Source organism: Netta rufina, assembly GCF_964035555.1.
Source record: "Netta rufina genome assembly, chromosome: 3".
Lineage (NCBI taxonomy): Eukaryota > Metazoa > Chordata > Aves > Anseriformes > Anatidae > Netta > Netta rufina.
In genome coordinates, this window is record NC_140125.1 from 11,332,421 (window position 1) to 11,359,073 (window position 26,653).

Sequence of the window (26,653 nt, forward strand, 5' to 3'; positions counted from 1 at the left end):
CACATACTTGGTATGTTTGTTTGTATTATTTGAGATATCTACCGCGGTACTTGGATGACTTAAGTCTTGCAATCAGATATTATGAAGGTCATGAGATAGCAGCGTGTTAAAAACGCGGCCTTAGAAGTAGAATTTGACAGATTTTTTCCAAGAAAGCTGACATGTCTGCTTCAATGGAAAACGCTTTTCATCAAATCGGTGGTGAAAAACAAAAAACCCAAATGAAAAAGAATTCAGCATGTTACTTTTCCATGGAAAATTAAAAAGGAAAAAAAAAAAAAAAAAAGAAAAAAGTGTGCTGGAACAAAAAAATATTTCCTGACCAGTCCTGCTTAGAAACTCTTTTTCTTAGCATGCCGGTGCCATCCCTCCCTTGCAGGACTCCTGGAAGAGCTGCTGGCTCTGCAAGGCACTTCTGTGCCTTACTTCTCGTAACGGTGCCGTGTGAGCCGTGGCACTGGCCGATACACCCTGGCCATTAGGTTCAATCGCTGGACGTACACAAAGATCCCTTTGTTAGCTCTCCAGAAGAAACTCACAAAGGAAATCCAAGTGTAATTAGGATTAACAAATCGGCTGCAGAAATTGGTGGTGTTCAAGCCAGCCCACTCCTCCGGCCAGTTGGGAGCTGTTGTTTCCCTCCCTTCAGTTTTGCTGCCTGCAGCACCAGAGACCCTAAACCTTCCCATTTAGGAAGCAGTCAGAGCAGAATTAATGTCCTTGCCAGCCCTCTGGGCACTTAGTTGAGACAATGTGGTTTTGTCAGGTGTTGTATTTGTTTTCTGTTTTGTAGCACTTTATGTATCGGTAGGAGAATCCTTTTTACTTCGAGTTTCCAGAAGCCCCAGGGATAACCAGTTTGTATCGGACCCTGTTGTTTGGAGAATGGTTTTTTAGTGTCTGCGTGCTTGTGGTGTTAATGTCTGTGCTTCTGTAAAATACGAGGCCCTCATTTTAATTTCACTTCTGCTTCTTCAGATCAGCATATTTACAGTTATCTAAATACTTTACTCTGAAACCCCTCGTATTTTTGTTAGAAATAATCTGCTTTCATATGCGGTATGATTTTCTTCAGGTGTTTCAGTGGTTGGGATTATTGTTACTTCTCTCACAGGGCACTCGTGTTTGTAGAGTTAAAAAGTCTGCTTTGCATAATTAACGAACCTTCTGCGAATTAATTACTTGCCTATGGTGAGAAAGGTTGAGGAAAAACACTGTCGTTTGACCACGGATAGCAGCTGTAGGCGACTGAGAGGAGAGGCAACTGAACAGGCTGAGGTTTTTCTTGGCCAGGTTGTTAGAGGGAATTAATCCAAAATCTGTGCCTAAGAGAGGTGGTTTCAGTGCTCATTTCAAAGCCTGCCTGATGAGGATCCCGAGTACTCCTAGACACACGTAAACACTCCCTGCACAGCTAGTGGGCTCATTTCCTTAGCTTGGGTGCAATCTATTAGTCTCTCAATAAGCCAAGCCACTGTCTTGGAACAGCAACAAAAGCCCCACAAAACAAACAAACAACAACAAAAAAAACACATAGGGTTTGTGGGCTCGTGGCTAAATCTGTAAGTGTGCAAAGTTGAGGAAAAATGAATATTTATGCTGGATCTTGCTGAACGTAGCATACCTGTGGCACAACCATGTTGTTAGGTGTGATGATGACAGGGAAGATCTATGCAGACAGGCAGGTTTGTGTTCATCCTCGGTCACTGTGATCTCTTCTGTGCACTTGCAATAAATGGGGTAAATATTCTTGTAAATGTTTTGTGCACGATAGTTGTAAAATGTGTCTCTCTCCTGCTCAGTGTTACATTTGTGTACACGTGTTGAAGAATGAGTGAGCCTACCTAGAAATGGATTTGGCCACGTAGTCCAAAATTTTTGAACAAATTTCACTGTTCACTTAGGAACATTATAAACAGGGTAAGATTTTCGTGAAGCTCCTGCAGAAATCCTCATATACGAAAACTGAAAGGTCGGTGACCAGGCTCCTTGTGTAATGAATGGAGAGGTCAATCCTGATGACCTAATTCAGGTTTGAGTTTTGTGCTTAGGTGTTTACCTGCTTATTCAGGCAGAGAGCACGAAAAAAAACCACACCATATGATTTCTGTGTGGCTGCCTCCTCCTAGAAGAAGTGGCAGCAACTAAACACTTCCAGACAAATCTTTATCACTCCTTGGGAGAAACAGCCAACGTTAAAACTTGAGGTGATACTTGCTATGAATTATTCACCTAGTACTAGAAAATGAATTCTTAGTCTACCTCGTCATAGCTATTTGAATGTGTGTTTCCAGAGTCTAATTTTAGATTCAGAGAAAAAAAGCTTTTTACTTGATTCTTCAACATGAAGAATGGGATTTTAGCAACACTGCAGACTGACCTCCCTTTGGCCTTTATCATGAGATGAATTCTTGGCTCCCCTGATGTCAGTGGCTGTCGAACTTAAGTGGGATCAGGATTTTACCCACAGTGTTTTCAGAGATAACGCGTTATATCAAAACTACACGCACTTTGCAAATCCCTGACTAGATTTTTACCAAGCTACTTCATCTGTAGTTCCGAAGGATTTCTGGTGATCTCCTTTCTGGCAAGCTGTTTTGACTCAAACACTTCAGACAGCAGCCTAGCAATATTACGCTTTGTCTTGCCCATCTTCCTTATTGGATTAGTTTTACTGATTTCAAACCTTTGATCCTTGATATCCTGTTACCTAATAATAATGATCAACCTACATAACAGTTTCTAAGGAGAAGCAGCTTATAAATGAAGTATATACATCTCTTACAGTGTTATATATCATTACTTTATCCGAAATGACATTGAATTTTGCATATTGGGCTTTGTCTTATTATTGACTAGTATTACACATTTTTTAGAAAGCAACCGTAGCCAAAAGTTACACCCTGAAATAATCCTGCTGTGCGTCATTGCTTGGTTTTGGCCAAATTATCCCTGGTCTCACTCCAATCAGGTCAACAGAATGAATGACTTTGTCCCAGTAAGTGAAAAGAAAAGGAATTTACCCTGTGGTGGAGCAGCAGAAAAGGGAAACAGAAAGACCACGGTCGCTTTTTCTGTAGGAACCTATCGGCCACTCGTCAGCCTCAACTGGAGCTCGGCACGCAGTGGCTCACCCCTCTTTAGGCTGAGTAAGAAACTACAAGTGGGAACCCACACTGTTGGCACTGAAGTCGCTGCTCTTGTAAGTCTGGCATCCACACAGTTCTTCCAGTTTTTCTGTTTTCAATTTGGATTCATCTCCATAAAGATAAAGCAATAACCTGATTTCGAGTAGTATAAACTGTGCAAAATTAAACCTTGAACGTGGACTTTGAATGCTGATATCCTGGTTTGCTATCTAATGTGGAAGGTGAAGGGAAATGAAAGGAGGAAACATATTTATTTGAAACGAGATCTGCCCTTACGCCAACCCCCTGCCCCCCGCAAGCACACAGCAGCTCATTTCCAGGCCAGGAGTGCCTAATGTTACCGCAACCTGTTTGGCCCTGGGGAAGGAAGTGTGTGTGGTGGGGGAAGGCTTTGATTTTGCTGACCTGCGAGAGCTGCAGGAGCCTGTCTTCAATATTGCCTTCGGTAATACGGAGCTTCTCCGACATGCTTCGTCTCTGCCACTGGCTATCAGATCTCCCCCAAAAGACTGTGTCAAGATGTCAAGCCTAACAAGTGGAAATCACAATCGTCAGCTTTACCTCTTTTGTTTTTACTTATATCCTTGTAGCAAGTGGCAGCTCCTGCGAGCGCTGCTGTACGGGGGAAATGTGCTTGTGATGCAGATTGCTTTGATTCTCTGAAGGGTTGCACAGCCTCTGAGCCCGGCCCTGCAGGGAATTCTACTTTTCAACTCTCTGCACAGCGTGTGCAGCTTTCTTCTGATCCAGGTCGTTTAATTAATTAAGATCTTTGTGCAGGGTATCACAGCGGAGCAGATCCTGCTAGTTTACAAGGACCTGCTCGCAGCGTAGAGGAGGTCTCGCTCTCCAGCAGAGGAATAAAAGTGTTTGTATATGGAGGTGGACGCTAGGAAATGACAGATAAGAGCAGGACTGGATGGATCGATGGGAAATTGTATAGGAAATTATTTATTGTAAGACGATTTCTGGAGTGTGAATGAGAACTGATGTCTATAGATCCCCGGTGGCACTTCTGTACAGCAAGTTTAAATTCTGTTAAACCTGACCTCTTTCAACAGGTCGAATTCAACATTTTGGTGTACGAAAAGGAAGCGTGAAATCGGCAGAATAGGTTTTGTTTGTGAAAGACCTAGTTTCTGTATTTTAAGTATACTCGAGGTGAATTATGTTGAATAAGCATGAACTATTTAGGGACAGAATCACTGAGGATTTTATTAAACAAAACAGCAAGAAGCTTTGTCATTCCAAGCTGGAAATGATGCCTAGCTGAGCCAATAAAACACACATCAAAGGTGTACATATGGGTTACATTTTAATATTCTTTCTATATTATTATAAAGAACTGTTACTAATTTTAAACTGCATTGGTAAAAACGTTTTTTTCTTTTTTTCTTTTTTGTCTTTTCTTCTATATTGCTAAATGATGTAAATCACTAATGTCAATTTTATGCTGATTTATGCCAGCTGAGGATCTGGCCGTGAGAGCCGTTTCCCCTCCATATAATCACCCCAAATAGGGAAGGGAAAAGAGGAGGAAGGAACGGTGTCATCTGGATATGTGAATATTTTGGCTGTAATACAACGCTGGAATAGGCTCTGATACAAAGATGGAAATATGGGGATTATCGTAGAAACTCTTGAGATAATCCTATAAATAGCAGAGGAAATTCTGGCTAGAAGTTGTCTATTGAAACCATTTTGGAATGAGACGGCTGACAGGAAGAGAATTTAAAACCAGAAACCACAAGGCAGATCCTCACCTGGTGTAAATCAGCATAACTACATTAATTTCAGAGGCATTGACTTGAAAGAACTGTAATGATCTCCACCAGCTGAGGATCTACAGCCATAGGTACTGGGTGCCAAATGCTCTCACTCACACCAGTGTAAATCTGGAGTACCTCAGCTGACTTGGTGGCGTTATTTTGGATTAACGCTACTGTAAATGAGTGTAGGACACAGTCGTTTGTGTTTGGAGAGTGAAGACAATCGAAATGTGTGTTTTTAGATCAAGGAATACATTTACTTGAGAGATTGTTTTAGTCTGGTATTACAGATGGAGGCTGTTTAACAACCAGGAATTTCCTCCTTCGCCCTGCTGTTACAGAAAGGTGTTGACTCCGTACAAGCATTCACCGTGGTCTTGGCCCCATCGCCAGCACATCAATAAATAAGCCAATAAATCCTCCAAAAGGGGAGTGGAGAGCAGCGTTTCGCTTCTACGCTTCCTGCGTTGCACTGGGAATGACGGCAGGATGTGGCCACTGAGGCTGACTGAGGGCACCAGCCTAACCAAGGGAGAACCTGGCCCTGCAGTGAGTATAAAGGAGATTTTAGTGGGGTCAGAAGTGGGGCTTTGTTACGTACGTGTGTTCACATGTATGTAGGAACGGCAGTCCAAATTCCGCACATCCGAACACGCTGACGAGAGCGGAAGGCTTGGCTCTTTGTTCAAAGCTCTTGCTGAGGGACAGAAGAGTTTTAAAGCATGTTTCCATTTAGGAGAATGCATTTATGGACACATCTAGGGGGCTCTATTTCCTGATATCTTCCAGGAATGTTACATCTATTACCTGCTATCTACTAGCACGTGGGAGCTGGATCAGGCCCTGGAAAAGGTCATGTGTGAAATGCTTCTGAAAGGTCACCCAAACTCTGTCCCGTGTGGCTGCTTCCCCATCCTGCAGGCAGAGGGGCCGTGCGAGCAGCAGGGAAGGACCTTCTTCAGCTGAGACTGCCCTGGCAGGAGCACAACGTGAGGCTGTGTGTTTGCAGCCGGGAATTCCTGATGGATCCATTATTAACATTACTGCATTATTATCCCCCGTGAGCTTGCTAACGTGAAGCGATTTCCAAGCCCCGGCTGGTTATGCCGTGCCTTTAGCTGCCTTAGCGCGCAGCTCTTTTTGTAAGCGGCACGTTTTTTAGCTGCTTCCATGTGATAAGCGTGTTTCAAGGCTACAGGAGAGTTTACACCAGCTGCTTTCATCACTGGAAATAAATAGCATCTAAAGCAAAGGGTCCTGGTCTGGATTACTGAGGCTATATGGAAACATGAGAAGAACCAGAAAAGATAAATATTTCATATTGTATCCGGAGCATTTCCTGTAATTGCTCTGCTTCCTGCTCCACTTCCTACAGTCCTTCTTTACCCTCAACTGGCCTTTGCTTCCCGTTTATTCTATTAACCTCTGCCCAGTGGCCCTGAGCATCTGGCTGGTCCCAGTGGCATCCCAAATCCCTCGGCTGGAGGTGCCTGCCCCTCGCTGTGAGGGGCACTGGTGCCAGCAGCGCCGTACTGAGCTTGGCTGCGGGCTCTTCCAGGCAGTATCACATAATAACAGCAACAACAACAACAACAAATGGGCTCTGGATTTATTTTAACTGTTTTTATGGGAAGAGTGGCATCCATTTTCCCCCCAAAGCATTATTCTTCCCCCAAAACATTATGTAAAACTTGTTTCAATAGCTGGATCTCTTTACCAACTTTGATTCACCTGATGGTGAGAAGAGACTGAGGTTGCATCTTCTGTGTCTTCCAGGCCTTTAAGAGGCCTGTTTTTAGAGCCCTTTACATTTTTACTTTTGTTTCTCACTTGCTGGTGACCTCAAAGGAACTGTGGGCTGGGTCACTGGAGCCTGACTAATGATTTTTATCAGCAGAGCCACTGAGCTAGGGTTAACGTTAGCAGCATTCCTTACCATTGAAGCAGCTGTACATTTTGATATTATTAATCCTAACGTGGCACTGGCTGGGGTTTTGCTATGGGTCTGTGTGTACACCCTGCACGTGTACACACAAACACACACCCCTTTGGTGTTCCCATAGGTTGGAGTTTACATCACCGATGTAGTTATGGGAAAAGTAATCCAGTGAGGAGGGTAAAGGGCGATGAGCTGGTGGAAAGAGCCTGGTTGTGAGGCTGGGGAGAACAATTTATTTTCTGTCTCTGTTTCAAACGTTTCCTTCTGCAGACTGCGTTGGGAGGGATTCAAAAGGAGGACTTGTTTGCTGTTGTCTGCTTGAGGACAAGGGTACCTGTGATCTCTGCTGCTCCTTTTTTTGTGCCATTGGCTGCCTCCAGTCAAGCTTTCCTCAGGCCTACCAGGAAGTCCTGCTCTTGCTGAAAGTCAGTGGCAACCAAGTGTTTAGCTCACGTTTGATTGTGTCCCTTTGAGAAGGTTTGCTTGATCTTCTGTTCTGCCCAAATGCAAAAGGAGGATTTCCTGTTGCCATCCTCTTCAGGTTTGGACGCTGAGAGGCAGCAGCTGGAGGGCTGTACAAGAGGAGAGCAGTGATGTGGCCCATTTGTCTATAAATATTTCAAATGGCATTTATTAGTAGCAGTGGTGCTGCTGTCTCTGGTTGCTGGTTGGGTTGGACCTTTTCCTCCGTTCTGGGTGGGATTTAGTGCTCCAGCCTTAGGCACCAGCAAAACTGGATTAATCCCAGTCTAAATCAAGCACCTAGGCTATGAAGGTTGTGGGAGGAGTTTATTTTTATTTTTATTTTTATTTTTATTTTTATTTTTATTTTTATTTTTATTTTTATTTTTATTTTTATTTTTATTTTTATTTTTATTTTTATTATTTTGTAGGAATCTTACACATCTAGAGCGGAAAACCTACTGTTCCTTCACACTGGCAAACCTCCCCTTAGCATCATAGCCCCTCCTTCTGCAAACACAGGACATTTTTGGTCACAGAAGGTCTGATTTTAAACCAAACCAACAGTGATAGCAGAACGTAGACAAGTATGTTATTCCATCTGATTCCATCCGTGTTTTCCCAGGGAAGTTTTACAAGTGTTCTAGGATCAAAATAAAGCTATGTTTATTTTACTTTTTTCCTGCGAATAGACAAATATCTGAATAGCTGGTGTAAATAATAAATTAGCATGGTAAGGTGATTTCATTCTGCTCTTAAATGCAAAGGGGCTCTTTGGGGATTTTGAACAGGAAATTACTACATTTTTCATATCGCTGCAGATAATTTTACATCTCAACTGAGTGAGGTGCGGTTAAAAAATAAAAAGGAAGCCAGCTGCATGCATAGATATATGTAGGTCTCATTTAAAACATCGTCATTATCTCTCAGTACTGCTGATTTCTCCAAACAAAACCATGTTTGTGAGTGCTTTCAACATCGGAGTTGCTCTCTCAGAAGAGTTTAATGAGCGCTCCTTACTGTGGCTGCTGCTTGCCTGCATTTCTTGTTTCCATTGTGCATAACTCAATTTGTGTTTGTGGCTGTGAGATGGAAGGGATCTGACTGCGGGGAATTCAGGTGGGATCTAAGCAAGAGCTGTCTGTGGGGGAAGAACAAGAAAGAGGTAGAGGTAATCTTGAAGAAGTGTTACAGATAAAATGATGAAATGCAGAATCATCTGTTGTAGGGAGTCGTAAATGAAAAATCTGTTTCAGATTCTCCTTTTTTTCTTTCCTGTGGAAGTTTTCAGAACACCTCCACCATCTCTCTCATACCACAGATGAAAACGGCTCATCTTCTGTGTGAAAACTGGCCTGATGTTTGTAAAATCTAGTGTTGTGAAGCACAAGCTACTACATGCAATAAATAACAGCGGTACTTATATATTTTGTTCACAAGAGAGAAGTCAAACCTTAGCCATTTGGGGTTATGCCCTCAGTGAAGATAAATGACGATGCTGTTTGCTAAAGCAAATTTTTAATCATGGAGATCTTGGTACAATAGGGTCACAAATGAAATAAGATTAGAGCTTTATTTATGGATGTCTCACATAAACCTCTTCATCAGCTGCTCCGGGGTCTATATGGCAGCAATTTTCCATGGAAACATCACACAAAAAGTTACGAAGAGTAACTTGGAGGGAGGAGGTAGGCAAGAATCCCTACAACATTAGGGGCAAGCCCTGGGCAAGTCTGTGGACTGAGCTCTGTTGCTCAGGAGAGAGCAACGAGAGACAAAGCAAAGTAATTATAGGCATGATGATTAGTTCTGGAAAGAGGCGATGCGACAAATATTTATCATTCCCGAATGACGGGGAGGTCTTTCACCTTAGGCTTTATCCTCAAGGTGAACTCTTAACAGCTGTAGCACAATGGTGCCAGGTGCTCTTTGGATTTGTAGATATTGATTACCTCTCATGCAGCAAATTATCATTACAAGTCCAGAAAAATGTGTCTGGTGTTTTTTCTCCATAGCTTTCAGAGAGTTTGTGAGCTGTTCTGGCCAGGGAAGCCCTGCACACACCCAGAGTCAGAGCTTTAGATACCAGGGGAAGCTTGCAGCTCTGCTGGGAAGATACCTAGGGAGATCTGGAGTCACAGTTTTGTCTTTAGGCATGCAGCTTATACCTAAATCATCCACTAGATTTTGCTCTTACATAGTAATAGCACATCAACTTCTTTGCGAAAATGGGTTTCTGTGAGGAGTGCCAGGTCTTGTGAAGAGCAGGGAGGAAAATTCTGGGTTAGCATCAAGCAGCCCCATGCAGCTTGATGCTAACCCAGGAGAACTGGCTGGTGGGGAGCATTGCAGGGCATCCTAAAAGCAGAGTTCGAGAGGGTGGACCAAAAAATATCCCGGAGGAAAACTGTGTCAGATTTGAATGTGCTGTGCCTTGCATTCTGGTTTACAAACAACAGCCGGGAAGGTTTCAGGTCTCATGTATAAAAGTGGCAGAGGGCCTGAGCAAACGGAGTTTGGTGGCTGTGTGGCTGGGCACAGGCGTTGGCAGCACAGTCACGAAGGCTACTGGGAGTATTTGGTTAGAAAGGGACTGCCTGAGGAGTGTCAGATTACCAGATATGAAGGCCAGACCTTTTGGGTTATCTAGGTTGTCTTCTTATATGAAAAGAATTTCCTAATTATTTTTACTGCGAACCCAAGAATGTTAAATGTAAGCTCTAATGCAAAAAAACAATAGGTAATCTGTCACACATACCTTTGTGAAATAGCCATGCAGTTCAAAAGGCTTAAAATAAACAAGTTTAAAAGCCAACTGTGTTTTTTTTTTTTTTTTCTCTTCATAAAGATTTTTCAATTTTGTGCTCGGAGAAGCTTTTTACTCTACAGTTTCTGATCTGCTCTTGGTTATACATTTTGTGTAGGAAGCGTTACGTGCTGAAGGAATGCAGAAGATAGTGCTTGGTGTAAACTGGCATTGTGAGTAAGACTAATTGAAATACTTTAATGTTTCATCATTCTCCAGCTACTATCTGTTTTCCCAGAAAATATCTGATATAAGCTTCTGCTCTGAGAAAAGCCAGGAAGGTTTATTAGTCCTCATCCTCACACGGTGCATGGATCGAAGTCAGCTCTTAGAAGGTGAATCCTCCCTTACGTGCACTGGATCACTCCAAGGACGTACATGTCTCTGGTAGGGGACTGTAGCAGATAGGTGAACCCTGAGCAGTTAATTAAACTTGCCCTGTAGATAATTAGGTAGGACAAATCCAGGATGAGGTGTTTGCATTTAAGGTCTTAAAGCAACACTTAGGCTACCTGCATCTTTCAGATGGTCATACCTAGGAGTTCTTTAAGAGATGTCTCCTTTGGAAGATCAATCCACAGTGTTGACGTTGATGCAACCAGGACGCTGCCCAGGTGCCCTGCTGGCCTGTGCCCAGCTTGCTGTCCCTTACATGTAGAGCCAGTCCCCAGTGTACAACATATTCAGGGGCTCTTCCTTCCTGGGGCAGGGCTTTCCCTTTTGTCCTTCCTGAATTTCACAAAGCGCCTCCCTGCCCTTTCCTCCAGCCTGCCTGTGTCCCTTTGGATGGCAGCCCCAGCCTGGGGGTGTATCAGGAGATCCCCCCCGCTTTGGTGTCGGTGAACTTGCTGAGGGTGCTCTCCATCATCTCCTGCAGGTCTCTGACAAAGATGTACAAGAGGTCAGGTCCTAGGGTAGGCTCCTGTAGCACCCAGTTGTCACTACGACCCAATAACTAGTTCCTTCTGAGCACGGTCAGCTAGCCGGGTTTTTATCCATCTAGGTGTCCTTGTAGGTGAAACTGAATTTCTGGAATGCGGCATACAATTAGTGATGCCATGTAAAAAAAGTAAAAAAAGGGAAACAGTTAAAATGCAATAAAAGGAAAAAATAGCTTTTTATTTTTTTTCTTTCCAGAAGGCTGCGCAGTGTATCTGTTGCATTTAAACAGATTTCATATATTTTTTCCCGAACAGAGGAACAGAAATATATTTCCAATGTATTATACAGAAGAACATAATACTCATCAGCTGCTAAAGAAAAACACTTGTGATACAGGCAACATGTATAATATTTAAAAGCTCTGTCACTGATAATCTTGCTTTATGTCATTCAAAGCTTTTAAAGCTGCTCTCTGAGTAGGGATCAAATTCGTAAATGATATTCATGTTACAGTCAGTCATATAACTCTGATTGTCACCGTGATTTACAAAGAGAAGAGTATCGGCATTCACAGCAGCCTAAATAGTATTTGCTTTTTCTCTTTGTTACAATCAAATGCTCACCTTTAGATTGAAAAAAAATCTAATAATGACTAATGGGCAGTGATCTCCTGGATTAGCAGCAGTGCATTCAATATCTCTTTGAGCAGTGATTACCATCTTTTTGGGGGGGATATCAATTTAAAGGTCAAGTGCTTTCATAAAAAAGGTGATTATCCAGTATTTCATATGTTGAACAAAAGCTTAGCAGGATTCATTGTGTGTCAGTTTCTTTTGTATATAGCATATATGCAGAGGAATGGATCGCTTAATTATCTAACTATCTGTCTTCGGGGAAGGTATGTGGCCATGAATAGAAGCTGTCAAATAGGTACTCTGCTTTGCTTGTGATATTTAATCAATTACGGTAATGATTGCAGATTATAAGTTGGCTTTTAAAAACAGGCAAAAATGTAAATTACTTTTGTGCCATCAGCCGGTGATTTGGTTATAAATGGGCGATTTTATCGGGGAAAGGAACGTGTAACACAGACAAAGAGGGAAAAAGGAACAAACAAAACGGGGCCAAACTCGTAGCTGATCCCTTTTTCTTCCCCTTCAATTGCACTGTTCTTTTACAGCCTAGAAAAATATTCCATTTCTCAGATGTGATAAAAATGGCTAGGGCTAAATTTAGAACTAATCCAAGCAAGTGAACTGGAAGCTGGTTTTAGCTACTTTTATTTTTATTTTTGTTTTTATTTTCCAGTGGAGTTTTATCAGTTACTTGCCCAGTTGAATATAGTTGAGCTATATTAAATACATTCAATTAAAATTTCTAACAAAACTATCACATTTCTATACCTTCCACCTTGTACTTTTTCCCTCCTGTAAAGTAGCTTTCTTACAGCTGAAGAAATTCTCGTTTGTAAAAGTGAATTGCCACACTAGCTGGTACTTTTGCTCTGTTTGTGGATTTGTTTTTTTGGATCAAATCCTTATTTCTACTGATGTGCCTGCCATTTGCCAAATACCTCACATGTGTCTGATTACTGTGTTTTAAGAAGCATTTCCCATTGCTGATTTACTGATTGTTATTTGTGGCATTCCGTTGGTCATCCTAGTTACATGGCAGTGTTGCTTCTCCCTTCGTAATACTGAATCTATTAAAACAAGATAGTAGGAAATGATCCCCAGATAATGCACTGGAAGCGATGAACTGTTAATTCTTGTTCTTTCCACAAAATTTGGTGTAAGTGGGATAAAGGTATTGGCGTGAAGTACGGCTACTGCTTGGACTTAAGTAGGGAGATCAACATTGGAAAATAAGAGGTATGTACCTGAGTGACCTCATGCTAGGAAGATTCTTATCAAATGCTTTTGGCAAGTCAAGTTTTTCCTGTCTTTTTTTTTTTTTTTTTTTTTTTTTTTTTTTAGTAACAGTAATAGTTTTTTTTTAATAGTAAGATGTCTGTAAATACATAATTTCCAGATCAGAAATCCTAGTGCTCTTTTATAGGGTATCTCATTTGAGTATCCCAAGCAGGCTTGGAGTTGTAATCTCTCTCTGATTTTTATGGAATAACTGAGGATAACTGGTTTTATTTGGGGGCTAGGGGAGATGAAGGAGAATGATAGTTCTCTAACATTACTGATCAATATGAAACAATAACAAAACCAACCAAAAAGCAAACAGGTTTTTATTAATGTTATTATATATTATTCCCGCTCCACACATGCAAGTTTTTCTTTAATTATATGAGAGGTGAGTATCAGCACAGTTAAGATAATTGACTTGATGTACACTGCCAAAAACCTGTGTTTGGTTTGCAGTCCCTGCAGAGTGTTATTACATAGTTCCTAGGTGAACATCCACATTTTAAACAATAGGCATTAGCTATTCTTGAGCTTTGTTGTTTTTTTTTTTTTTTTTCTTCCTTTTTTTTTTTTTTTTTCAAAGGGTTTTCCTTGTGGCTGCACACATGGTAAATCTTTAGCTTCAAGTGTCCTTCTGTGGTGACCAACTAAAATATTAGCAAAATAAATGTTTTATGGGAAAACGTTGGCAGAAACCCCGGCAGAAACAGGTGGTATTGGGTTATTTCAATATAATGTAATGATGCAGCCAGGTTTCCATCTGGACAGCATGTGGTTGTGTCTACTTAGAGAGTATCAAAGAGTGTGAGTATGCACCAGGGATAATGGTGGTGCACCAAAGTGTAGCAGGATGGCTACTTTACAGAATAATAGGCAGGGTTCTAGGTCCTCTGGGTTAAATACTTTTACTGTCAGAATCTGAATTTCTTCATAAAATATTAAAGATGAAGCAAACCTCTGACATGCAATACTGAGCCGTGTAATTATAAGGCAGTTCCTGGAAGCCAAGTATTGTTCACATTATAGCTAGGCGTTTATTATAAAAGAGTTCATTACCCTTGGAAGCTAAGACATATTTCAAAGAGAGTGCCCTGGAACAGAGGCACTTTCAGCAAGCTTTACTAGAGGAGGAAAAAAAGCCCCAAGCAAGCTGATCAGAATAGAGCTGGGAAATGGGAGGGGAATCAGGGGCTGCGTGGCTGCTAAGAGCTGAATCTGTACGGAGTGGACCAGATACTCGGCTGGAGGAAATGGCTCCATCCACACTGACTGAGGTGTCGTCATGCTGAATTACACCAGATAAGGCATTTTAGCCTAATACCAGAGATGATTTTCTTTGTGGCTGGCAGATGCTTTCACAAACCAGCGGGCATGCTCTGTGAGGATGCGCCACAGACTGATCTTCACATCTGTGCGCTCTCTGTACGGGGAGGGAGGCTCAATCTGATTACATGGGGCTGCCAAGGCTTAGCTGTGGGCAGGACTTGGCCTGTTGCATGTAAGGAAAGATTTGGAAGATCCCTTTGTAAAATCTCTTCTTGTGGGCAGCAGTGTAACGAGGGAATTTGTGGGGTAAGAGAAGGAGGAGGAACAAACTCAGACTCCCTTGGGGTGGTCAGCAGGAGCAGAGATGACTCCGAGCTGTCTCCGTCACTTGGAAGCGTGGAGCAGTGTGTCAGCTCTGCCCCGTGGGAAGCAGGGCTGTTAACGAACACACGGGGCCTGATTCTTCACCGCCTCTGTATTTTGTGCACGTTTATTCCTGGTTTACAGTATCAATCAGCCTGATAGCATTTGCCACCCCGTGTCATTTGCTCAGCACAAGTGTAAATCAGAGACGCCGGGCTGAGGAAAATTAAGACCAGGTCTTAGGCTGCTGTGAATCACACAGCCTTGTGGTTTTCACTGATGATCCAGTGATTTGCACCAGCTGAGCAACTGGCCTAGACACCCTTTCTCCGCTGATATATCACCCCTCTACATGTATGTGTTAACAAATCTCCATTTCTCTTTTTCCCTTGCTCATGGATGACCTGATTACGCTGGAAGCTGTTCTTTTTGCCCGAGTGAAGAACCACCCGAAAGTTCAGGGTGCCGGCCAGCAGCGCTTGGCAGCTGGAGATGAACGTGCCGCTGCCATGAATCGGTAGTACCGCACACGGGTGCCAAGAGCCATGGAAAATGAGACGAAATCCAGCAACTGATGAATGTGATGATTAAGAGATCAGCAAAATATTTGATAAAAATGGGTAGCGGATGGTTTTTGGAAGAAACAACCTTTTCCTTTCCATTTGGTTGATACTTAAAAAAAAAAAAAAAGAAAAGAAACAGGGAAACAGGCTGATTTTATTACCTGATGCTGGGTTAATAGCCCTTTGTGTCACATGTAGGTCCTGTTCCCATTTACTGAACAAATCCTACCTCTAGATCTCATTCGTAATGCCTGTGCAGAGAGGAAAGATAGTTAGATCAGGTACTGAGGGCCAGGCATCTCAGGCTTGGATCCAGCAAAGCGCTTGGGAGTAGTCGTGCTGTGAGTGGCCTCCATGTAACCTGGCGTTGTCTCCCTTACACTGCCACTGCAGCGTGCCGTTGCTTAAACACGTGCACGTGTTGAAATGCTCCGCGGGGTCAGCGTACCGGCTGGCTCTTCTGGAGCTGAAATGTCTTGATGCGAGCCATGTGATGATCCTGTCTGACTTTCTTGTTCAGCCTACCCATCTTTGCAGTGCCTCCTACGGGATCGTGCCTTGGTGTACTGAATTCATTTCTATTCACATTGTCCTTTGAGCTCTGTGGATGAGCTACACTGTTCAGATTACTTCTTACAGGTGTTGGGTTGTGCCTTTCCTTCAGGTGAAAGCTCTTCAACAAGCTGAAAAGAACTAAAGATTTACCGGGCTCCTGCAAAGCCAGGCCTGTTGCTACTCACGCCATGGGTTTGTGCAGCCTCTTGCTTTCCTCTCTGAAAATCAAGCCGTGCCAGAGGCAAGGCTAACGTGTTCCTCCCCTTGTCGTAAGACTGGAGTTGCCCAGGCAGCTGAGAGTTTATCCAGAGCCAATTAAGGGGAAAAAAGCAACAAAACAAGTTGCAAATGGTTCTTTAAGGCTCCAGAGAAGCCTCAAACGAATGACTTGTGACAGCAAACAGGCTGGAGGTACGGAGATTATAGATGGCGATGCACATGGCTGTTCATCTGCATCCTGATTAGGGCACTGATTTAAGGGGTCTGGTTCAGGGCTTCTTGGCTGCGGGGGCTGATTTGAATTTTGTTGTGCTGAGGTTGAGAAGAACTAGAATGTGCCTGATCTGAGGGGGGAAAAGCAAGGAGGAGAGTGGAAATGCCCTGCCTGTCTCCCGCCCCCATCACGTTGCAGGAATGGCAATTTGTCGCTCTCTGCTTCCACGATGGGGATGCTGTGGGATGGGGAGCCTGAAGGTGTTAGAAGAGAAGAGATGTGGTTCCCATTCCTCTCCGTGTTGGGAGTTGGTAAATGTGAGATTTGTTTGGAAGGTGCAACCGGTTTTGAAGGCAACAAACAGCCAGAAAATGCATGCATGGAAGGAATTTTTTTCCCAAAGCTGTAGGATTTGTCACAGCCTTGCCCCACGTCTGGGGATGTTCTAATTTAGTGCTAAGGTTTGGAGAAAGATTCAGGTAGGAAGCTTCCATTTCCTCTGCTGAACTGAACCCCCATCCCTCTCCATCACCACAAATGAACCAGTGAATTCGCAGCACTTTTGTTTTCCGTCCCAATCTGTCGTTTGACCTAGGTAAGTAGTGCTCTAAAAAGGACGTAACCTCCGGGTGGTCATGACTCCTTGAAATGCCCACTGATGATCAGGGTCTCTTTATGCTCCAGAAATCCTGTTCCTACCCAAAAAAGCGTTGGGTATCAGCTGACCTCTGTTCCAGTGTGAACCACAGGCAGCCCAGGGCTCGTGTCCCGATGTGCGATGTGAAGCAGTACGGGTCGGAGTGGGGCTGCCCCGTCCCGTCCTGTGCAGGAGACCTTGAACTTGAAGGCTCTCTGCTCCTGTTGCAACGCGTGTGTAGCACCTGCTGTCGGCCGGGCTGGGTTTGTGCCCTACCTGCCTTCCTCGTTTGGAGGTCTGCGCCTCCACGAACCTTCGGTTCATTTTGGGTCTATCTGGAGTAGGGAAAGTCTGGGCAGCTGGACTCGTGCCAAAGCAGTTCATCAATCCGTAATGTTTTCAAGAAAGTTTTATTTCGCCGCTGTGTCTACTAAAGAGTCGAAGGCTGCCCTGGCAGCGGATCAAAACCTGTGTTATTTGGTACTCCACTGACTTCATAAGGGTTTGCAGCATGGACTCAATTAAGTCTGAAAAATCAGGAAGGTGTGTCTCTCCGGCCTTTACATTAAATCCATACCGGGTCTCAAGCATTCTGGGGTTGAACACTTGCCATGTTTTGAAGCCAGTCTATTTGAAGGCCCACGAAGAAAAGTGCTGTGCTCCATGCCATACATCTCCTGGAAACAGCCTTCTGCTGCCGTACAAGACGCTCGTAAGTATTTCCACTAATAGAGCACATAAAGGTGAATCCTAAAAGCAAGGGCAAAGAATCGCAGCGTGCTGTTATTTATCATTGAGTAACATTGCACAACTCTCCGTCTTCATTTCACTGGAACGCTGACTGGGTGTTGAAAGACATAATAAAAACAATCAGTATATTCTCATTTTTCTGTGTGAAAAGATGAAGTCATGGCATATGGTCAGCTCACCAGTGCTGTTAATAATAAACCACAGATAATTAAGCACTGATTTATTCCTCTACGTAAGTGAAACAAATTGCTTTAACGGCTTTTGCTGAGGACCATCTAGTCAGATGGATTATGTATAGGAAGTTCAAACTAAAAATTATTAGAGATCATATTTCAGCGTGCTGGAGGTTTATGGTAGAAACAATTAGAAACCTAACAGAATGTGTCCTGTATTCTCTTTGATGGAAAATCAGATATTAATCTGGGGAAAAGTCTAATTCTCAACACAGCTGCTCCCCTAGCTCTAATGCTGCGGCTTTAGGCTGGGAAAAAAAAATGGAAACATGTTTAAAAAATTGATCATAGCTTATAATAGCAATAATCACCTTGAAATTGGTTGTTACTACAGTTAATGAACAGAGTATTAGAGCATAAAACGCCCTCGGATTCCCTCAGGCTATTAACTAACGAGCTGGTTGCTCACTGCTGGTCAGATAGTATCTTTATTCGGTGGCTGGCTGTCAAAGGCTTGGAGCACGTCCTGGGCAAGGTGCTTACAGGGTTGCAGCGGCAGGAACCTCAGGCTGATCTTCCTGTAGCTGTCCTCCAGCTCCTCTGGAGCATCGTTACCCCTGCAGGTGAAAGCCTTTTCCCCAAAATGAAGCGGAGCAGCCCATGGTGGTGCACTGGGGGGCACAAGCAGTGCTGTGGTCATCCCAGCACAGGGGTTTGGCTTGGCTGGCTGGGACTGGGAGAAGTCTTCTCTTTCTAGAAATGCTTCCTGGCACATCCGGCTTGTTGGCACCAGCAGTGCGTTGTGGCAGCAGCGAGGATGGCACCAAATAAAAAGCCTCAGGTAGGATGCAGAAAGAGTGTGGCTTCCAGGCTTTGCCCCTAAACACGTGCAGCAATAGGTGAGGTCCATCCACAAGAGCAAGCTCCAGCTTTGTAGAGCTTTTCACTGCCTGGCTGGATTTTTGCTTTGTGTGTTTTGCCTTCATCGTTCATGCGTCTCGTGTTCAAGCTGAACAGATCACCAGGTCATGACACAAACCTTTGCAAATTGTCTCCTGTCTGAGTAAGAACATTTGCAGAATGATGTGGTTGCAAACAAAGCTGGGAATAATTTGGTTTATCATACTTAGCTTGGTGTAATCTACATTTCTTTTTGCATTGCTCCCAGTTACTGACAAAATCCCTTCCAATGCAGAGATGCTTCACTTTGGATGCTCATTGCTAACTGAGCTGTAAAGTAGTCAGCTAATAAAATGATATCACAGGAGTTGCCTCTGCTCACCTAAAGATTCAGTGTTTGCTGGGGCTTTCTGGTCTTTGTAAATTTATAGTTTACTAGTCAAAGCTTTGGTGTCTTTGGAAAACTTCATGTCAGAGAGCATTTATGACTAACCTGGTGTCTTGATCCCAGGAGTCTGAAGTAATAGGAGCAAATTTCACTCTTGCACGTGGCTATATTTAGGTATTTTTTCAGCACTGTTGGGGCCCTTGTTCCCAGAGAAATAGCTCTTAACCAGAACGAGTTGAAATTTGTGACAGCAAATTTTTTCCCGTGACATGTGATGTGTCCTCGACATTAAAAACGCATATGGAAAAAAGTGGGTGACTTTGATTAAATTTCTGAGTATTCGATGGGAAAGGTTAAAACAAAACATTTTTTCTTGACTAATACCTGGCTTATAGCACTAGAGAGATTTCTTGTGCAGACCACCACAAGCTTTTTATGGGGCTTAAAAGCAGTTTATATCATGCTGCAACTTCAAATATAATTATGCTAGCTCAGAAAATGCTTTGCAGACATAAAACTCCATGCGTCAGCCCATAGTTTCTGATGTCTTAGGTGCAAGAAAGACTGGCTGCTTCAACAAGGTATTTCTAGCCCTTGCTCCGAAAGTCGGCTCGTTTCCAGTTTGCAAATACTCTGCGGTCTGTTGCGACCTTTTAAACTTTTCTAATCAAATTGTAGAGAGGCACCTTGCTGAATATAATCTCTGCAGAGTGGAAGACTTAAAATAGCATGTTTTTTTTTTTTTTTTTTCTTTCATTTTTTTTTCCTCCAATTTCTGGCATGAGATAACTTAATTTTCCACGATAGCATCAAGCACTCTTTTCTCCGCCATCCTGGGCCATATTCTCCTGTAGGGTCTGCAGGATCTGGAGCAGTGGGGCTGGCCCCATGGCTGGGAGGAGCTGAGGGGTCACTCCATGTGGTGCTTGGCTAGGGGAAAGCTGTGGGGCTCAGCCCCATGGCACTCAGCTGGGGCTGCTGCCAGTGAGATGGGACGCAGCAGCGAGGCAGGGCCAGGAGAGATGCACTCAGTCCATCCCTAGCAGGGCCAGGTGGTTACGAGTCACAAGTGAGGCCCATCAGGGCAATTAAGGCCCCTTAGTGCCCTCAGGAGGCTCACGCTGTGCTGGAGTTTTAATTTGGCCTGGCTCTGGCCCTTGGGGAAGTTCCATCTCTATTTAAAAACAGGAGATTCCCTTTTCTAAAGGGAGAGAAGGGTGTGCTGAGGGTAGGTATGGAGAGAGGCCTGCTATACAGATCATAAGGGTCCTATATAGACCTAAAGGTCCTTCTCTATGATCTGCTTAAATTTTGATGTTATACTATTGTCATTAATAATGTTGAGGACAGTGAGAGTAATCTTGCTACCTTTCTGTGTTTTATTATGATGCAGATGGAGGAGAAGAGAGAGATGAGCTGAAATCTCCCTGTGTGAAAGTGAGGCTGTGACCCCAACCTGCTGCCTCCTCTCTACTTGTCCTGGGCTGCAAAAAGAAGAATCATCCCTGGTGAGTCTGGGTCATCTTTATGCCCTGCTTTCATTTCTTCATTGGAAATGTCAAGTGAAATGGTGTGGGTTTTTTTGGAAGTCTGGTTTTGTTGGCTCAGTGAGATAAAAGTTAAATCCATTCAAATTCAATTCAGCCTGAACTGAAGGGTTTTTCTTTTTTTACTTTACTTTTCATTCAGTTGCCAAATTGAAAATAAATGATTCACGCAGCACTACCTGACAGCTTGTTGGAGAAATAGTCTTCTGAAAAATGCAAAAGTGTGTTTTGTAAAAGATCTGTGGTTTGCTCTGTGGAAGACAAAACACTTCATCCAGAATTGAATGAAAACTCTGGGAGGATGGCAGTAATTTTAATAGGTTTTATCCCAAATCCTGTAACATTTTCTCTGTAGGTGTAGCTACTCATACTACCTAATTAGCTCACTGTGCTCATCTAAATGCCCAGACTCAAATGCTGTTGAAAGTATAATGACGTTGTTAAAATGTAAACAGGTTTTTCTGTTTCTGTATTATAGATTACCTGAAACTTCAGCTAAATAGGTCATTCAGTTTCTGCTGTGCTGTGCTTGGGGTGATGCAGTTTGCTGTAATAGGAAATGAAGTGTGTTCTACTTAATCACAGCTCAGTTGTGGGGACAGATCAAGTATTGTTTGTTTAAAACCATGGTTATTAGTGAACAAAACTATTGTAATTAAAACTTCTCAAGAGAACTGGGTCTGACAGTCAAAGTGCAGGGGGAAAAAAAAATCTGCCTTCTGACTTAAGGTAAGTTTGGCAACCTTAACTAAACTTTGGTAAGCTTAGTTCTGAAACTAAAGTGGAAGCCTGTTCAGGTCAACTGATCTTTCTGATTATCATATTTTGATGCAGAGAACAAAACCAGGGTATGAAGCATCACAGAGAAAGTCACATATTTAAAAACAAAACCAAAAACCTTTAAGGGCTGAATTTACTTCCATTTATAATTTTGAGTGAGAATTCCCTTTACAAATAGCCTGATTACTTCAGTACCTTTGTAACCAAAGGATGCTTCAGTGTAAGCAGGGCTGGTTGATCTTGCCTCCAAATAAACTTGGTTTTGGTTTAGCAACCCCTTCTCTTACTGTGAGTACTGCAGAGAGTTTTTTCTGGTGGTGTTGGAAACTCAAGAAACACCTTTGTTTCTCCAGACTTCTAATATAATGCTAAGAGAACTGCTGCAATGTAACAGTTGTTACATCTTCTCATCCCCTCAAGTATAATGAACTGGCATTTTACTACTTTGCTGTTTCCTCTGCTAACTGTCTGCATGGAGATATTTTCTTGAAAGGTTCCTGAAACCTGGAGGGCGAGGGGGAACAATTCAAATCCTGAGAAACTGAATTTACTGTTGTTTTGGCACCATAATGGTGTGTCTCTTAGTCACTTTATTAAGGAAGCAGCTTTCTGGGAAGAACTGGTAGCACAAGAAATGACATCACAGGTCAGAAAGGAAATCCAGGAATTGGAATGGAGAAACTGCAGGGGCCTCAGTTGGAGGTAAGGAGATAAGAAAGTTGGGAGAAGTTTGAGCCTCTCTAAGCTATGCAGAATAGAACTGAAAGAGACAAAAAGGAGGTCAATGCAAATGTTATTTTAGAAACGTTTTTCCCTGTGAAGTTTAAAACCCTGCCTCAATTCTGTGTGGCATGCATCTTGGAGTGGGTGAATGGTAGGCTGGAAAATCTTCAAGTTTTTGTAGATTTAGTTTGATGTAGAGCTCAGGTTGCAAAATAAGAGCGAGGCTTTGAAAAGATAGCCTGCTGAAACTCATGTAAAGTCTATTCTTTAAGCTCACTTCAGGAAACCAGAGGTGTCAAACAGTTGTTGGTTCTTTGTTTGACCTTCGTTGCAATAGTTCTGTATTCTGGCTTAGACAAAAGCCTAATTCCCCCATCGGCTCTGTTTTGGGAAAATGAGAAATTGAATGAAATCCCGGTGTTGAGTCTTATTACAGTTTTGCTGTTCAAGAACCCTGATGTTAGCAATGCTTTTTTCAAACTGCTCTGTATTTTTCTTCCCCAATCACTTTCTTCTTTTTCTTGGGTCTGTTTCCAGCTGAGTTTCATTGTGTTTTCACTGGAGTTTTTGGCTGAGTACCACTCCTACTTACCCAGTCCTTACAGTAGCATAGATCGGTTAACTCCTGCTTTGTGCTTTGTCCTCTGTACAGTATGCAGCTCATACGTGCATCCTCTCAAGAGACCTACCTGTGTGAGTCTGTACCAAGTGGCTTCGTGATTCTGTACACACTATTGAGTGGCTGTAGCTGATAGTAGCAAAGGCAAACCAGCGGGGTGCGTTGGTGGAAGTACAGACTTTATTAAAACTAGCTGCTTCAGAGAAACTGCAGGTTCATGTTAAACTCTTACAGTGACTGTTCTCCTGGAGCACTCCATTTCTTCCTGTAGTGGGGTTTAGATCTGTACTTTAATTTAGATTTCTGCCCATAAATAGTTTATAAAAATAATTAAAAAGTGCTACAGGTATAAACAGCCCGGCCTGCGGCATAAACTCTCCACCGATCTGAGAATGAAGTAACCATCTACACAGACATACCTCACATCTGTGTTTTAGACTGACTCACCTCTCTGCCTTACCTTCCGTGCCTCTTCACAAAACGGACGTGTGGCCATACAGCCGTAATGGACAAATTGCTCCCCGTGGACAACAGACATGGAAAACAGCTTTTTTTTTTTTTCTTTTTACTTCTATTATAGCTGAGTCTCTCTTGATAATAAAACTGAGCTTAACTAGATCTGAACTTTCTCACCCAAGTCGTGTCCAGTAGAGCAACGTAACATCTACTGTTTAAAATCATGCCTGACTCAGGCATGTTGCATGCATTATAGTGGTTCAACGCCTTTACTGAGACAGCCTGATTGGGGTCATTAGGAGAAAACAATATACTCATTGGATCTGCTCACTTAAGGGCTGTCAACACCATGCTTATGGAATTACTCCATGGATTTGGATGAGGGAAGTCACCCAGGTTGGAAGAGCCCTCCAAGTACTCACACAACCCCTGAGAACTGGCAAGAGTTGTTTATTGCCTGGACATCTCACAGGCAAGCCTGTGGTGTCCGTGGTGTTGGGTGGCTCCAAGCTGATGCTTGTGATGGAGCCTGAGCAACGAGCAGGGGGCTCTCTGAGCACTCCTGCGATGCCGCTGGTGCTCTTGGATGGCAGAACATGAAGAAGTGCTGCAGTTGTCCCAGGTATGTTCTGGCCGAGGTGGATCCACTTCCATCTGTTCTTCCATATCTGGTAGATCCAGCTCCATGGTGTCGGGCAGAAGGCTTAGCCTTATCTACTTTGGTCCACACATTCCACGTGATGTTTTCCAGCTCAGGCTCTAGCCTCTGATCAGTGTAACGCGGAATCATTAAGGCTGGAAAAGACCTTCAATATCTGGTCCAACCATCACCCTGCTACCAATGTCACCCACCAAACCATGTCCTTACACACCACGTCCAACCCTGCCTTGAACACCCCCAGGAACGGTGACACCACCACCTCCCTGGGACAGGAGGGGTCCCGGCTGCCCGGGGATAGGCTGGCCATCTGCTTCTCTCTTCATTTTCTACACGACAGCCACAGGCTCACCAATTCTGCTCTGGCAGTTCTTCACTCTTCCTTTTAAATGGGTTCTGCTGTGCCATGCTCACATTTGTCTCTACTTAAGGAACCCCCGAATCATTGCGAGGCAGACCCTGTATCAGTCCATTACACCAGCAAGTATGCCTTTCATCTGTGTTCTCCCCTGTAGATCTGGTGACTTTAGCTCCTCTTACTTTACAACCATCAGGCTCTTTTCCTTGTTAATGAGTTTGCACTGTTACCTACTGGGGGGACTCCCGTGTCATTCAGGCTTGGAAAAATGTTCACCCTTGATTTTGGCCTGTAGCTGTGGTGCTGGGAATGAGAAGGATACTCGTGATGCTGTTGATAGTACGGGAACAAGAAAATGGCAATGGTCTATAATAATTGTTCCTTCTCAGGAGCAGGACTCGCCATTTCAGTGGAATTTAGTAAGTTGTAAACTTTCTCTTAATTAGAGTCAGCAGGAATTAAAGATTTGAAGGAGACAGCCTCTAACTTTATAAGAGGCCTGAAGCACCTAATTAATATTCTTTGAAGAATCAACATTAATGTTTCAATTTGTCTTTTACCGAACATAATATTGTTTAAAATGTTAAAATCATTTAAATGTTCTGTGCACCTCAACATTTCTCTAATTGAGGAACTTTTGCACCCTGCTTGGTCCAGGACTGGACTTTGAGTCCCACAAATGCTGGTGCAGCTCTTGTGCTCGGTGTAATTATGCATTTGGCCAACACGTGGGGAAGTTCTGCTACTCCCTCAGACAGTAATTGTCTTCAATCTCCATGTTTTGAAGACTTAACTAATCATCCCTAAGATAGACTTCTCCCCAACCTCGTTAACGAGTTAAATGATTGAAAATAAAGAGTTATTCAGGCTGCAGAATATTGCTGAGAGGGCCTTTAGTGCAAGCACGAGCATTTCTGCAGAATCCATAACCATTAGAAAACAGAAGCACGATGCCCCAGACAGCCCTGGCTCTATCCCTTCAGCACGCTCTGCTGCTACACCTTAGCAGGTTTTACAGAGCGCCTCTCCCCGCTGGACGGGTCCCCGTGCCCCTGGGATGTCACACGTTGCTGCTCGCAGCTCTTCTTTTCTCCGGGTCAGGTTCTGCAGCGAGAGCTGTGGCAGAAGAGGCAGGAGTGTCGCTGGCACCTTGCTGGTCCGCTGCAGCTTTCCTGCACCGTGTTGGTAAGCCTGGGCTGCCTCAGGTCTGCACAGAGACTTCTTTGTCTTCCTCTCGTTGGCAGGAAGAGCAGGATATCAGGGGTTGCTTCCAAAGTTGTATTGACAGCTAGGATGTCAGCTCTGTGAGTTACAGTTCCTCCAGTATTTCCTAACATATAGGTGAGCTCCTTCCCTTTAGAAAGGGCTGATAGTCTGAGGGCTCTGTAGCTACATCCAGGACCACAGGGACCTCGTGCCCCATCTACCAGGTGGCTGCGTTACTTTTCCTTGGCAGGGTGGTGTGGATTTCGGCCGTTGCTCTCTGTGCAGTGAAATTCAGTTTTCCCCTCTCCGAGGAAAATTCTTGAGTGAAAACTCGCTTCTCTCTCTTCTCGCTTTCATCTGCGTCAGCTTTCTGTGACTTGCCTTTTTATATCACAGTGCTTTAGGAATTTGTTGTGTGTTTTATGAACCAGGAGCGCATTAGTCTATTTCTTGATGCGCTGTGCCTTCTAATTAGCAAAAGAATTACATGAACTTTATCCTGGGGAATCAACCAGCGTACTTGAGGAGGAGATGCTGCTGATAGTGGATTTACTGTCTGATCATTTCACTGAAAACGTGAACATTAAGTACCTTAACGGGGGATGTCCTGCAAAAGATGTCATTGCTGCTACCTTAATACTTTGACGAGAATAAGAATAGGGTGCACTCCTTCCTCTGAGCAGGTCTCGCAGAACAGCACTGAAAATCTGTCAGACCCTGAAAATCTGCCCGAGGAGAAAGGTGAGGAAGCACTAACATCATTAGAACATTACCATGTGCAGGGGGACAGAACGTGGGGGGAAACATTTGTGGCAGGGATGTCCAGTAGGGCGTGCAGCTTGCCTGGGCTCTGCTGAAGGTCTGAAAATGGCGCGGCCATGGCTGGAGCTGCCAGTGGCACGCGGTGTTTTGACAGTGATGTAGAGAGTGACTGATTCACGTATCTAAGAAGGGCTAAATACAGAGTTAAGTTAACACAAAAATGCTGTGGTTTTTACCCTCCCTAGAGCAGGCAGCCCCTCTTGAGTAATTTTTTCTTTTTGGTTGGTGCCAGACACATCTGAAGAATGGTGGAGAGTGACTGAGATGAGTTTGGGGCAGGTAAGGCCAAAGTTTGAGTAATTGGTGTGGACAGATGGAGAATGAGCTGAGTTGCAAAACGCAGAATTGGGGAGTCCCTCACAATTTGCTTTGCTCAAAGTGCCCCTGTGTTTGGAAAAGCAGCACCCTTATCCCTGGGGAACACAACAGCTTTGAGGCAAATTCCAAGCAGAGAATGGTCATTTAAAGCACCAAAACAACTGCCTCGAGCAAAGGAGGTACGCCAGGCTTTGCAGTAACACTTGTGGATCTAA

At 43.5% G+C, this 26,653-nt stretch overlaps 1 long non-coding RNA gene across 3 annotated transcripts in view; it reads left to right on the forward strand.

The window, feature by feature from the left end:
* The window catches only part of LOC311207868, a 265,648-nt gene that overhangs the window by 85,239 nt on the left and 153,756 nt on the right, over positions 1–26,653 (forward strand). For all 3 annotated transcript variants that reach the window (XR_014618290.1, XR_014618291.1, XR_014618292.1), the window contains one exon: positions 20,345–20,459. This is a non-coding gene — a long non-coding RNA (uncharacterized lncRNA). The remainder of the gene's footprint in view (positions 1–20,344; positions 20,460–26,653) is intronic.